We start from the raw sequence: 15,974 nt of genomic DNA, 5'->3' as shown, positions 1-15,974 counted from the left end.
ACTCTATGAAATGAGTGTTATTATCCCCTTTAAAGTATTTGGGAAAACATTTATTCATGCTTTTATTTTTATATCATAGTCATTTCTGGAAAATTATCCCTTAACTCCCTCCCTCATGCCCTCTCCACCAACCTTCTCTTTTAACAAAAATCAACAAAAAACTCCAACGATTGAGCAAAACCAACTAACACAGTGACCCTATTTAATCATGTCTGTGACATTCAAAGCCCATAGTCCCCCATCTTTCCAATGAGATTACAGAGGTCACGGGATCAGCATTTGGTGTTATTTTAGTGTTCTTTTAATTTATTTTGTTATAGTCATTTGTATATTGTTTTCTTAATCCTGTTTATTTCATTTTGCACAGGTTCCTATAAGTCTTCCAATCTTTCTTCAAATTCTTTGCATTTGCCATTTCTTAAGGCATAATGGTATTCTATTACATTTGCATACTATAATTTGTCCAGCTATTGCCCAGTTAACAGCTATTATCCATATTTTTCATGTGAGAAATTGAGGCTCAGAAAAACAATGATATCCCATCACATCAGACTCTTCTTGATTGCATAGTATTCCAGGTCCTTCTCTCCCAAAGTCTGTCCAAGCTCATGTTCATTTCTTCCATGACACTATCTATCCCTCTCATCCTCTGACATCCCCTTCTCCTTTAGCCTTCAATCTTTCCCAACACCAGGGTATTTTTCCAGTGAGTATTGTCTTCTCATTATGTGGCTAAAGTATTTAAGTTTCAGCTTCAGTATCTGAAATTCCAGTGAATAGTCTGAATTAATTTCTTTAAGTATTGACTCATTTGATCTCCTTGCTTTCCAAGGGACTCTCAAAAGTCTTCTCCAGCACCACAATTTGAAAGCGTTGATTTTGCAGCACTCAGTTGAAAAATCTAATTATCATAGCCATGCATTGCTACTGGAAAAACCGTAGTTTTGACTATATGACCTTTGTTGGCAAAGTGATGTTTCTGCTTGCTGTCCAGATTTTCCATAGCTTTCCTTCCAAGTAAGAAGCATCTTTTACTTTCATGGCTGTAGTCGCCATCTGCAGTGATCTTTGAGTGCAAGAATATAAAATCTGACACTGCTTCCATTTCTTCTCCATCCATTTACCAGGACGTGATAGGACCAGTTGCCAAGAGCTTATGTTTTTTGCTTTTTTTTAACATTAAGCTTCAAGCCAACTTTTATCCTCTCCTTTTTCACCCTCACCAAGAGGCTTCTTAATTCTTCTTCACTTTCTGCCATCTGAGTGGTATCATCTGCACATTTGAAATTGTTGATATTTCTCCTGGCAACCTTAATTCCAGCTTTTGATTCAGCCAGTCTTGCATATCACATGATGTACTCTGCATATAAGTTAAATAAGGTGAAAATATACAACCTTGTTGTACTCCTTTTCTAAAACCAATCAGTTGTTCCATGTTCGGTTCTAAGTAATATGACAAGAAGACAAGTAAGATGATCTGGTGCTCCCATCTCTTTGAGGATTTGCCATACTTTGTTGTGATCCACACAGAGAAAGGCTTTAGTGTAGTCAATGAAGCAGAAGTACATGCTTTTTTTTTTCTGGAACTCCCTTGCTTTCTCTACAATTCAGTAGATGTTGGCAATTTGGTCTCTAGTTCCTCTGCCTCTTTGAAAACCAGCCTCCTCTTCTACTAATTCTTAGTTTACATATTGCCGAAGCCTAGTTTGCAGAAATGTAAGCATAACATTGCTAGTGTGCGAAATGAGAACAATTGTTCAAAATTTGAACATTCCTTGGCATTGCCCCTCTTTAAGATTGGGACCTAAACCAATCTTTTCCAATCCAGTGGCCACTGTTGAATTTTCCAAATTTGCTGGCATATTGAGTGCAGCACTTTAACAGCATCATCACTTAGGATTTTAAACAGCTCAGCTGGAATTCTTACTCCACTAACATTATTGTTAGCAATGCTTCCAAAGGCCCACTTGACTTCATTCTCCAGGATGTCTGGCTGTAGATCAGTAAACCACACCGTTGTGGTTATCAGTGATGTTAAGATCTTCCTTGTATAGTTCTTCTATATTCTTGTCACCACTTTTTGATCTCTTCTATTTCTGTTAAATCCCTACCATTTTTGTCTTTTGTTATGTCCATTTTTGCATGAAATGCTCCCTTGATAGGCTAATGCGACTTCTATTTTGTGCAATAAACCACACCATGGAGAAGCAAAATGAGTCTACAGCCTATTTAATAACATGACTCACTTATTTGCTTCAGATAGTTTATATGAGTTGCCCAGTGTCATTCAACTAGATTAAATTATATTGTGAGCTCCTTGAGGGTAGGGACTGTCTTTTGCTTTTTTTGTGTGTCCCCAGTGCTTAACATAGAACCTGACATATAGTAGGTGCTTAATAAATGTTTCTGAAATTTTATTTGAACTTACTTTTTCTCGACCTCTGGTCCAGTACTCTAGTTTTCTTGAAGAGATCTCTTGTCTTTCCCACTCTATTGTTTTCTTCTATTTCTTTGCATTGCTCATTTAAGAAAACCTTCTTATGGGCTATACAAATGTTCATACCCTTTGACCCAGTAATACCACTTCTAGGGTTGTATCCCAAAGAAATCACGCAAGCGGGAAAAGGACCCATATGTACAAGAATATTTATAGCAGCTCTCTTTGTGGTAGCCAAGAATTGGAAAGCAAAGGGATGCCCATCAATTGGGGAATGGCTGAACAAGCTGTGGTATATGAAGGTGATGGAATACTATTGTGCCATAAGAAATGGGGATGATGCAGACTACATAACAACCTGGAAAAACCTACACGACATAATGCTGAGTGAGCGGAGCAGAGCCAGGAGAACGTTGTGCACAGCCACAGATATGTGGATTCCGTGAGGACCAACCCTGACATACTGCGCTTTTCTCAGCAACCTAAAGGGCAAGGACAACTCCAGGGGACTCACGATGGAGAATGCTATCTTCATTCAGAGAAAGAACTGCGAAGTTTGAATACAGACTGAGGCACACTACATGCTCGCCTTTTCTGCTTCTCTTTTGTTTTTGTTTTTGGGTTTTGTTTTTTTTTTTGGTTCTGTTTCTTCTTTCTCAGGATTCATTCCATTGGTCAAAATTCTTCTCCACGACCTGACTAGAGCATAAATTAATTCAATGCGAAGTTATACATGACAGTTATATGGGACTTGATGCCGTCTTGGGGAGGGAGGGGGGAGGGAGGGGAGAAAAACTGGAACTCAAAACTATGTAGAACCCTGTGTGGTAAACTAAAAATAAATAAAGAAATTTAAAAAAAAAAAAAAAAGAAAACCTTCTTATTTATCCCTGCTGTTATCTGGAATTCTGCATTCAGTTAACTATATCTTTCCCTTTCTCCTTTAGCTTTTGCTTTCCTTCTTTCCTTACCTATTTGTAAAACCTCATCAGGTGGCCACTTTGCTTTCTTACTCTTCTTTTTCTTCAGAATGTTTTTTTTTTTGCTGCCCCCTGTACAATATCATGAACCTCTCTCCATAGTTTTTCAGGCACTTTGTCTACCAGATATAATCCATAAGTCTATCCATCACTTCTACTTCATATTCACAAGGGATGCTATTTAGGTCATGCTTATATGGTCTGGTGGTTTTCCTTACTCTCTTTAAGTCTGAATTTTCCAATTAGAATCTCAAGATCTGAGCCACAGTCAGCTCCAGGTCTTGTTTCAACTGACTGTATAGAGTTTCTGTTTTAATTGGTGGTGAAGTGTTTTGCAAGTAGCACATATTGTGTGTAAATGGCATTTCTACACTACTTGAACAGTAGATTTTCTAAGATTAAATATAATATCCTAACCCAAAAATATAGTTTACCCTAATTTCATTAACAAATTACTTTTGTTGTAAAAGGTACAAAGATAAAATTTAACTCATCCCTATCCCAAATGTTAAGAATTCTGAAACAGCAGAATCTAATTAATATTGTTTTATTGCATATATCTAGTGAATGTTTTTCCTTACAGCACTCTATTTTAGTAATTCTACTAAAGCTTAGTAGCTATTGAGTAGCTTCTTTGTAATAGAAATAAAGTCCCATTATTCTCTAGTAACTGACATTTATTAATTTAGAATTTATAAAGTGTTAGAAGTAATACATACTGATGATAAGTCACATAGCTAGTACATGAAAGAAACCAGAATTTGATCCCAGGTCTCTGGACTTGAAGGCTAATGAACTTTCTACTTTTTTCACTAAACCACACCATGGAGAAGCAAAAGGAGTCTACAGCTTACTTGATAGTATGATCACTTATTTGCTTTGGATTTTTCTCTAGAGATATAATAATAACTAGAATTTGTATAGAATTTTAATGTTTGCAAAGCACCTCACAAGCATCATCTCATGCTATCCTCACAACAACCCTGAGAGATAGGTGGTATTATTATCCTATTTCTACAGATGAGTAAACTGAGGCAGACAGTTTATATGAGATGTTCAGTATCACTCAACTAGATTAAATTAGATTGTGAGCTCCTTGAGGGCAGGGATTATCTTTTGCCTCTTTTTGTGTCCTCAGAGCTTAGCACAGTGACTGACACATAGTAGGTGTTTAATAAATGTTTCTGAAATTTTATTTGAGCTTACTTTTTCTTGGCCCATGGTCCAGTACTCTATCCACTCCACCACCTGCCTCTGAAGAATGAAAAAACAAAAGTTTACCTTAGACCTTATGGACAACTGTAAAAGACTTTTTTTAAAAAAAAATGGAAGCATCTGCTGTGGACTGAAAACTTCTGGATTGTGGAGAAAGATTTAATTATTTTTCTGGGTGGTTAAGAGGGGAGGCAGAGAATTCTCAAGGGAAAAATTCATAGAGCAAATGAGTGACCAGTTTTCCTTCTGGCCCCCAGTTAGTTCACAGCAGCCTGGGAAGCATCTGTACTAAAAGTTATAAATAACACAGATAGTGTTATATATGAGAGCCAGAGTCAGAAGGATCTGAGTTTGAAGCCTGCCTCTGATACTTGTTAACCCTATAACCTTGGGCAAGGGGCAAAATCTCTGACTTTCAGTTCTTTTACCTGTAAAATAGGGATAATGACACCCCTCCCACAGGCTTAAAGATCAAGTGACACAATGGACACACAAAATGCTTAGCAAATGTTAAAGTGTTATATAAAAGTGTAGGACCTGGACCTGTGATTTTATTGACAACAAAGACTTTTGGATGAGGAAATGCAGATGGGACCCATACCCTGGATGTTGTTACTGTTCCTCTCGATGACCCCAGGAGGGTAATGTCTTGACTTGCAAGTGAATTGAATTTAAGTGAGGCAGGGCTGTGCAAAGTCATCAGCCTCACTCTCTCCTCCAGAGTCATAGGAGCCGACTGGCAAGACATGGGTCAAGATGACTGGTGATGGCTCCAGATTCAATGATGTACAGAGTTACTGAAAGCGCACGAAGCATCAAATGACTTGCCGAAGGTCACGCAGCCAGGATGTGTCAGAGTTAAGACAGGAACCTAGGTCTTTCTGGCATTGAAGTCAGTTCTCTATCCACTATGTAATATCATTTTTCATGTTGATCATCATCATCACCATCATCAACATTATCATCATCAACATCATTTATAATTGGCTTTGAACTCTATAATTTTATTTGGAGTTTAGCAGGGTTCTTTATCATAACCTGCATATTACGTACAAAGTACAATTTTATTTCTTCCCTCCTCTCCTATCCAAACACCATAAACATTTGAAATTCCTAATCTGAAACCTACAAGTTCAACAAGCTCTTTTTGAATACCTATGGTCTACTTAGTGCTAGCACCTGCCAGGTATTATGAAAAATAGCAAAAAAAAAGTAGGTTGATTATGTAACAAAGGTGAGGTTTCACCAATAGTCTAAATGCCTAGTAGAATCTATGCAGTATAAGGAAAACCATCACTTAGGTGGGCAGACTTATTGAGTATTTGGGGGATAGGGAGTGGGAAATGAGCAAAAGAATGCCCCAGGATGGAAAGCATGGATGGATTGTAATCTATATTGTTGGTTGGGGAATGACCACATGACTGAGATCATAGATTCACTAAAAGAGCAAAGTCTTCCATGGTCAGTGAAGTGTTTTCCATGCTTCAAGCCATCACTTAGTGAGTATTTATTAAATACATGAAGCTTAAATATGAGGGTAATCAATACAAATGTTATTGTTCAGTCGTTTCTGATCTTTGGGGTTTTCTTGGCAAAGGTAACTCATTTTACAGATGAGGAAACTTAGGCAAGTAAGGTTAAGTGACTTGTCCAGAATCACACAACCAGTACATATCTGAGGCCAGATTTGAACTCCGGTCTTTCTGACTCCACTGTGCCAACCTAGCTGCACCAAATACAAACATAAGGTAATTTGATGTAATATAATAGGTGGATAAAATGTTTGATGAATTGTGTTGTTGATTTGGCTGTGTTTTTGTGTGATAATTTGACATCAAATAGCTTGTTTCATTGGTCAAATATAATCTCTTGAGGGTTCATATTTTATATGAAAATGGGTTTTTAACATTAATAGTAAGAGAAATGCAAATCAAAACAACCCAGATTTTACCTCACACCCAGAAAATTGGCAAAGATGGCAAAAGATGGAATAGTCAAAGTTGGAGCAATAATGGAAAATATACATATTAATGTATTATTGGTGGTGCTGTGAATTAGTATAGCCAGGCTAGAAAACAATTTGAACTTACGAAAAAAAAGTGGTTAAAATGTTCATATCTTCTAACCCAGACACTTTATTGCTAGGTATATACTCCAAGGAAGACATTACTGGAAAAGAAAGATTCTCATATACACTAAAGTATTTATGGCACCACTTTTTGTGTTAGTAAAGACCTGGAAATAAATTGGAGGCTGGCTAACCAAATTATGACATATAAATGTAATCAAATATTCCTGTACTGTAAGTAATGGCAGACATGGGGAATATAGATTTACATGAACTGATGCCAAGTGAAATATGGAGAAAAAGAAAACAATTTACACAACGACAATGGAAATACAAAGGACAAGGACAGCAAAACAACACAACAAGAATGTTGTGAAATTCTAAAGAACAAGAGAGGCCCCAAGAAAACACGCCTCCCCACTCCTTTGCAGAGGTAGGGAGAGGAATTCATGGGGTATGGATGTGGATTTTAATGGCCTGATTGATTGGTTTTACTGAATTTTTCTCTCTTCATCTTTTCTTTTTTAAATTTTTTTTACAAAAGTGGATAAGGGGAGAGAACTAAGAAAAATGTAGACAAGTGCAAAAAAATCAATTAAAATCTATAAAAGTTGCTTTTAAAAATGCATTTCTTAGACTATAAATTTTCACACTGATCCAGTTCTTAAACTTTGTAGTCTAGATGGGTAGAAGGTGAGATATATTCCATTTTCTGAAACTCCATGATATTGTAGGCATGAATTATCCAGACCATCTGTTTCCTTTAAAAGGGGATTATGTGTGAGCAAGGGATTTTGAAAAAAGCACATGGTCCCCAGCCCTGAAGAGATTTACAGTAAATGTCACAAGTCTTCTGAGATAGACAACTTGATGGCCAATAAGGGATAAAAGGAGAAAAATCACAAGATTTTTTCTGTAGTTTGTCAGCACCAGTAAGGTGAAATACACAGCTAAGTTTTCATACCTGATCAGGCTAATTACTAACATCAATTTCTTTTTAAAGGTGAATTTTCCAGATAAATGCTTCCATTAGCCACTTGCTTTATCTGTGTAGCTATATTTTTAGAATTTTTTTTTTAAAAAGTCCAGATACCATAAAATATACTGGAGCAAAGTTCTAGTTTGTTTTGTTTTGTTTTGTTTTTCCCTTGCCAGAGCACAACTTCATCTTGACTAGAGATGTAAAGACCATACCTGGTCTTGAAATCTGCAAATTATGTTATGGTGAAACTGTGTCTTCGCTTCTCTTTTTCCTATATGTAAAATCTGGGTCTAGCTGGGCTTCCTGGAAAGGTGAGGTGTTTCAAGAAGAACAGAATGAAGGAATTGAGATGACTGGACAAAATGAGACCTCTCTCGAAATGGATAGCTTATGTTATCATGAGCTAAACTCAAATTCTGGACCTGGATATGGTATTGGAGCTTGTTTGTGCTGGGCACATCAGAACTTGCTGTTTTTCAGAAAACAGGCTTAAAGAGGCTTAGACAAAGACTCAAGAGTCTTCTTGCCCATCAATCAACTCATGCAAAACAGCATTTTAATGATTTAAGTGCAAGTGAATCAGAAACATCTGAATTACATTTTCCTGAAGAAAGAAATACAAACCAAAGGGAGAAAGTCCTTGGTTGGCAAAATATAATTCAGGTTTTGTGGCAACCCCAAAGTGTTTGAAAAACAATTGTATATTTGATGAGCTCTGAACACCTCTGAATCAGGCCCAAGTCCCAGCATAGAACGCGCAGTAAATAGGTGATCTGGGATAGATCTCAGAGGAACTCAGGTATGGCAAGTAAAGGGTGAAAATAGCCTTGAAATGATTTGTCTTTGGAGGAGGAGAAAACATGAAAGTTTCATGCCTTTTTAAAGGCATTTTCTGTTGGCTGCTGCTTTGAAATCTTGGAAAAGCCATAAATATTTGACTCTTTTTGGTAATAGTACAATGAAATGATGTATTCCTCAGAGTCAGTTCTTACTGAGCCTATGTTTCTACAAAAGGGAGATTTCCAAGAGAGGTGTCTTCTTGATAAAATATCCCCATCAAACCACTTTTGTAGAAACCTGTTTAGTCCCGGGAGAGGATTTCAGCCAATTTGTCTGACTGGTGCTTAGAGAGACAATCAAAGTCATCTTCTGGCTTATATTCTTCTGCTCTGGTGTGTGCTATATATCTGTATGAATTTTTCCTTAAAGACAGGTGTATCTTGCCCAAATGGACATATATCTCAGTGGCTAAAAAAGTCCCTGTGATATCATCTAAAAGCCATTCATGTGAACAACAAGGCTCTTACTGAGTGCTTACTAGGTGCTAGGCATTGTAGATTGGAGATCCTTTGGTTAATTGAAAAGGCTCAAAGGCATGTGACTTTTGTTTTCTCCCTAATCTTTGGGTGCCCTGTGTGGTTGAGATGGGGATGGGTAGGGAAGGAATGGGAGGAAGAGTTCTGAATTTAAATATTAGATGGAAACAAAAGATCGGCCTTGGAGATGTTATGGATGCTAAGAATTTGTGTTTGTGTTGATACACTGTTGGTGGAGTTATGAAGTGGTCCAACCATTCTAAAAAGAAATTTGGAACTATACCTCTTGAAAAATTACCCAGCTGTGCTTACTCTTTGATCCAGTGATACCATTATTAAACTCATAACCCAAAAATATTTGAAAAAGAGGAAAAGGTCCTAGATGTACAAAAATATTCATAGTAGTTCTTTTTGTATTGACAAAGAACTGGAAACTAAGAGGATGCGTATCATTTTGCAGACTACAAATTACAATATATCAATGTAATAGAATCCTAAAGTGTTGTAAGAAATGACAAGAGACAGGTCTAGAGAAATCTGAAAAAAACTTATATGTATTGATGCAGAGTGAAGGAAGCAGAGCCAGGAGTACAATTTATACTATAATCCCAACTTTGTAAAAACTAACACTTCTGAAAGACTTAAGAACTCTCATCTATGCAATAATCAACCATGATTCCAGAAGACTATTGATAAAGAATGCTACCCACCTCCTGATACAGAGTGATGAATTAATATGCAGAACGAAGCATAAATTTTTCAACATGGTGAATGTGAGAATTTGTTGTACTTGACATATGCCTATTTGTTGTAAGGATTTTTCTTTTAATTTTATTTTTCAGTGAGGGAGCACATGGGAGGGAGAAAAAATGCTTGACAATTTTTTTTAAAGGCTGAAGTAGAATATAGTGTGCTTTAGCTAAAGTAAAAAAAGGCAGGGGTAGCAATCCTAATCTCAGACAAAGCAAAAGCAAAGATAGATTTAATTAAAAATCCTGCTACATCCTGCTAAAAGGCACCATAAACAATGAAGCAATATCATTATTTAACATATACGCATGAAGTGGTATAGCATGCAAATTCTTAGAGGAGAAGTTAAGGGAGTTACAGTAAGAAATAGACAGCAAAACCATAATAGTGGGGGACCTGAACCTCCCCCTCTCTGAACTTGATAAATCTAACCTCAAAATAAACAAGAAAGAAGTTAAGGAGGTGAATAGAATTTTAGAAAAGGCAGATATGATAGACCTCTGGAGAAAACTGAATGGAGATAAAAAGGAATATACTTTCTTCTCAGCCATACATAGCACATGCTCAAAAATTGACCGTGTACTAGGGCATAAAAACCTCACAATCCAGTGCTGAAAGGCAGAAATAGTCAAAGCATCCTTTTCAGATCATGATGCAATAAAAATTATTTGTAATAAAGAACCATGGAAAAATAAGCTAAAAATTAATTGGAAACTAAATAATCTAATTCTAAAGAATGAATGGGCCAAAGAACAAATCATAGAAACATTTAATAACTTCATTCAAGAGAATGACAATAATGAGACAACATACCAAAACTTATGGAATGTAGCAAAAGCAGTTCTTAGGGGAAGTTTTATATCTCTAAATGCTTACATGAATAAAATAGAGAAAAAGGGCATGCAACTGAAAAAGCTAGAAAAAGAACAAATTGAAAATCCCCAATTAAATACCAAATTAGAAATACTGAAAATCAAAGGAGAGATTAATAAAATTGAAATCAAGAAAACTATCAAATTAATAAGTAAAACCAAGAGCTGGTTTTATGAAAAAAAAAAACAATAAAATTGATAAACCTTTGGTAAATTTGATTTAAAAAAAGAAGAAAATCAAATTACCAGTATCAAAAAATGAAAAGGGTGAATTTACCTCCAATGAAGAGGAAATTAAAACAATAATTAGGAATAGTTTTGCCCAATTGCATACCCATAAATTTGACAACCTTAGAGATACGGATGAATAGCTACAAAAATATCAATTGCCCAGGTTAACAGAAGAGGAAGTAGAATTCCTAAATAAATCCATCTCAGAAAAAGAAATTGAGCAAGCCATCAATGAACTCCCTAGGAAAAAATCTCCAGGGCCAGATAGTTCTACATATGAATTTTATCAAACACTTAAAGAACAATTAATTCCTACACTTTATAGACAATTTATGAAAATAGGTGAAGAAGGAGTCCTACCAATTTTTTTTTTTATGGTACAAATATGGTACTAATACCCAAACCAGGAAGCGACAAAACAGAGAAAGAAAATTATAGACCAATTTCCCTAATGAATATTGATGCAAAAAATTAAATAAAATATTAGCAAAAAGATTACAGCAACTTATCATGAAAATAATACACTATGACCAGGTAGGATTTATTCCAGGAATGCAAGGCTGATTCAATATTAGGAAAACTATCAGCATAATTGATCATATCATATGATCATCTCAATAGATGCAGAAAAAGCTTTTGACAAAATACAACACCCATTCCTATTAAAAACACTGGAAGGCATAGGAATAAATGGAGCCTTCCTCAAAATTAAAAATAGCATCTGCCTAAAACCACCAACATGCATTATTTGTAATGGCGATAAGCTAGATGCATTTCCAATAAGATCAGGGGTGAAACAAGGATGTCCGTTATCACCCCTATTATTCAATCTGATACTAGAAATGTTAGCTGTACCAATAAGAGAAGAAAAAGAAACTGAAGGAATTAGAATAGGCAAAGAGGAAACTAAATTATCATTTTTTGCAGATGATATGATGATTTACTTAGAGAATCCTAGAGAATCAATAATAATAAACAATAATCAATAATAATAAACAACTTTAGCAAAGTTGCAGGATATAAAATAAACCCACAAAAATCCTTGGGCATTCTTATACATTACTAACAAAGCCCAGCAGCAAGAGATAGAAAGAGAAATTCCATTTAAAATCACTGTAGACACTATAAAATATTTGGGAGTCTATCTGCCAAAACAAACCCAGGGCCTATATGAACATAATTACGAAACACTTTTCACACAAATAAAGTCAGATCTAAATAAATGGAAAAATATCAGTTGCTCATGGTTAGGCCGAGCCAATATAATAAAAATGACAATTTTACCTAAATTAATTTATTTATTCAGCGCCACACCAATCGAACTACCAAAAAAATTACTTTACAGAGCTGAATAAAATAATAACAAAATTCATCTGGAAGAACAAGAGGTCTAGAATATCTAGGGAATTAATGAAAAGAAATGCTAGGGAAGGTGGCCTAGCCATGCCAGATATTAAACTGTACTATAAAGCAGCAGTCATCAAAACTACTTGGTACTGGCTAAGAAACTGGGTCATGGATCAGTGGAATAGTTTAGGTACACAAGATGCAGTAGTCAATGACCACAGCAATCTACTCTTTCTTTGATAAACCCAAAGAATCCAGCTTCTGGGCTAAGAATTCACTATTTCACAAAAAAGTGCTGGGAAAATTGGAAAATGGTAGGGCAGAAACTGGGCATAGACCAACATCTCACACCATATACCAAAATAAAGTCAAAATGGGTTCGTGATTTAGGAATAAAGGCTGATACTATAAGCAATTTAGGAGAGCAAGGAATAGTTTACCTATCAGATTTATGGGAAAGTAAGTAATTCATGACACAACAAGTGATAGGGAGCATTACAAAATGCAAAATGGATAATTTTGATTATGTTAAATTTAAAAGTTTTTGTATAAAAAAAGCCAATGCAACAAAGATTAGGAGGGAAGCAGAAAATTGGGAGAAAATCTTTACAACTAGTATCTCTGATAAAGGCCTCATCTCTAAAATGTACAGGGAACTGAGCCAAATTTATAGGAATACAAGTCATTCCCCAATTGAGAAATGGTCAAAGGATATGAACAGGCAGTTTTTAGAGGAAGAAATTAAAGATATCTATAGGCATATGAAAAAATGCTCTAAATCACTACTGACTAGAGAAATGCAAATCAAAACAACTCTTAGGTACCACTTCTCTCCTGTCAGATTGGCTAAAATAACAAAACAGGAAAATGATAAATGCTGGAGAGGCTGTGGGAAAATTGGAACAATGTTACATTGCTGGTGGAGTTGTGAACTGATCCAGCCATTCTGGAGAGCAATTAGGAACTATGACCAAAGGGCTATAAAAATGTGCATACCCTTTGACCCAGCAGTACCACTTCTAGGGTTGTATCCCAAAGAGATCACACAAGAGGGTAAAGGACCCATATGTACAAAAATATTTATTGTTGCTCTTTTTGTAGTAGCAAAGAATTGGAAATCAAGGGGATGCCCATCAATTGGAGAATGGCTGAACAAGTTGTGGTATATGAATGTAATGGAATACTATTGTGCTATAAGAAATGGGGAAGATAACAGAATTTATAATAACCTGGAAAAACCTACATGATATAATGCTGAGTGAGCAGAGCAGAATTAGAACATTATACACAACCACAGATATATTAATTCTGTGATGACTGACCTTGATAGACTTGGCTCTTCTCAGCAATACAAGGTTCAAAGACAACTCCAAAGGACTCATGAGGGAGAGAGCTATCTACATCTAGAGAAAGAACTATGGAGACAATGCAGAATGAGGCAAACTGTTTGCTCTCCTTTTTTTTCTTTTGTTTTTTTTTTCCTCTTTTGTTTTTGTTTTTGTTTTGTTTCTTCTTTCTCGTGATTCATTCCATTGGTCATAATTCTTCTTTACAACTTGACTATTGTGTAAATAAGTTCAATGCGAAGTTATATGTACAAGATATATCAGATTCCATGCCATCTTGGGGAGGAGTCAGGGAGAAAATCTGGAAATCAAAATCATGTGGAACTGAGTGTTGTAAACTAAAAATAAAAAAATCTTAATAAAAAAAGAAAAAACAGGAAGAAATGAAAATAGATATTCCATTCAAAATAACTATAAAATTAAAATATGTCTGGAAATTAAGTTACCAAGATTCATATACATACTGTAAAATTACAAATATTCATTATAGCAATAAAGGAAGATTTAACAACAACAACAACAAAAAATCTGTGGTTGGTAGATCCAAAGAGCAGAACTTTATACATATGAGTCAATGTAATCATGCTTCTAGAGTTAAAGCAGAAGCAATCAGTCAATCTGTCAGTCAACATTTATTAAGTACCTACTATGTGTTGGGCCCTGTAATGTAATGGAATGTAAGCATGTAAAAGAATGAATTGTTTGAGGTGTAACAACAGAACACTGGAAAGATTGATTTGGAATTCAAGGACCTGGGTTCAAAGTCTAACTCAGTGTGACTTTGGGTAAAATCACATCTGTCTTACTGTAGCTGCCAAAATAATTTTCCCAAGACACAGTTCTGTCCATGTCACTTTCTTGCTCAATAGTCTTCAATAATAAAATACAAATTCCTCAGCCTAGCCTTTAAGGCCCTCTACAATCTGGCTTTTCCAGTAGTGTTCCACATTACTTCCTTTTATTTACTCTATGATCTCCATAATTAGCAATACATCTGTCATCTGTGTGCACTCCCACACACTGAGCCCTCTGCTTGGAGTGTATGTTCTCCTCATCTCCTCAGTTCAGAATATTTATCTTTTTCTAGGTTCAACTCTGATTTCACCCCTTCCAAGAAGTTTCCCTAGTTGTCCTTCTCTGAATAGCTTGAGTTATTCTTATCTGTGTACAGGCTTCATCCTCCTTCTATCATACTCCTCTATCTCACAGAAGAAAGTATGCACTTGAGGGCAGGGACCATTTCTGTTTTGTCTTTATATTCTGAACACCCAACACAGTGCCTCGCACATAGTAGATGCTTAATAAATGTTTGCCAAATTGAATTGATCTGTAAGACAAATAAGTGCAGCATAATTTGTAGGGAAACTGAGGCCCAATGGAAGTACTTGTATCTCACATCAAGTCATAGGATTATAGATTTACATTGGGAAGGGACCCTAGAGGGCAGCCAGTCCAGACCACTCACTTTACAGATGTCGAAACTAAAGTCAGTTGCAAAGCATGGATCCCAACTTTTTGCAGGCAGATCTGATTTAACTACCCATTTCCTTAAAAGCTGTTTATGTGGAAAATTCATATTATTTAATGCTAAATTCCTTTTTATCCTAAAGTACCTGGACAATTAATCATGAAATATTTTTTTAAACTGGCCCCATGATTTTATTGGCATAGGGCTCTTCCTTTGGGGGAACTTCCCTTACTAATACATATTACTATTTATAGTTTTAGAGAGATGCTTGGAGTAGTGGGAGATTAAGCGATTTGTCCAGGCCCTCCCTGCCAGGAGGCATCAAAGGCAGGACCTCAACCCTTTCTGACTCCAAGGTCAGAAATTTTCTACTACACTATAACTGCCTCTCATTGAGTTCCTCCTCATAGCAAATAACTTCAGTTGTGCCACCCCCCCCCATTCCCTACCCCCAACTATGACAGGACAGATCTTTCCTCAGTTAGCTTTGTTGCAAAATCTAGGCAATTATCCTTTTAGGAAGAAATTAATAGAAATTCATTTAGAATATATACAACCAATAAACAAAGAAAATTGGACAATTCTAGAAAATGAAAGAAGTTAAAGAAGCCAAAAGGTTACAGAACTATGAATCATCTAAGTAACAAGGTACTCATTGAGTCCTATCTTGCACAACTACTACTAGCATTTTCTTTTTGTGGCCTGGGAGAAGGTAGACTTACTGAGGAGCTGGGAAGCCATGATGAGATGATTCGGGGTAATCAGTATGTGATAAGAAGAATCCAACTATGGGAAAATTTGGGGATCAGTGAAGAGGCCCAGGAAACTGCTTTGCAAAGGTAACACATGGGAGAGTTCACAGGGAGTGAAGATGAGCATTTCACTTTATTTCACATTTATGTGTGGGTAGAATGTAAGGGAATTGGAAAGCAAAACCTAGCCATCTGCTCTCCTTCAAATGT

Source organism: Trichosurus vulpecula, chromosome 2, assembly GCF_011100635.1.
Source record: "Trichosurus vulpecula isolate mTriVul1 chromosome 2, mTriVul1.pri, whole genome shotgun sequence".
Taxonomy (NCBI): domain Eukaryota; kingdom Metazoa; phylum Chordata; class Mammalia; order Diprotodontia; family Phalangeridae; genus Trichosurus; species Trichosurus vulpecula.
This window is presented reverse-complemented; position numbering follows the sequence as displayed.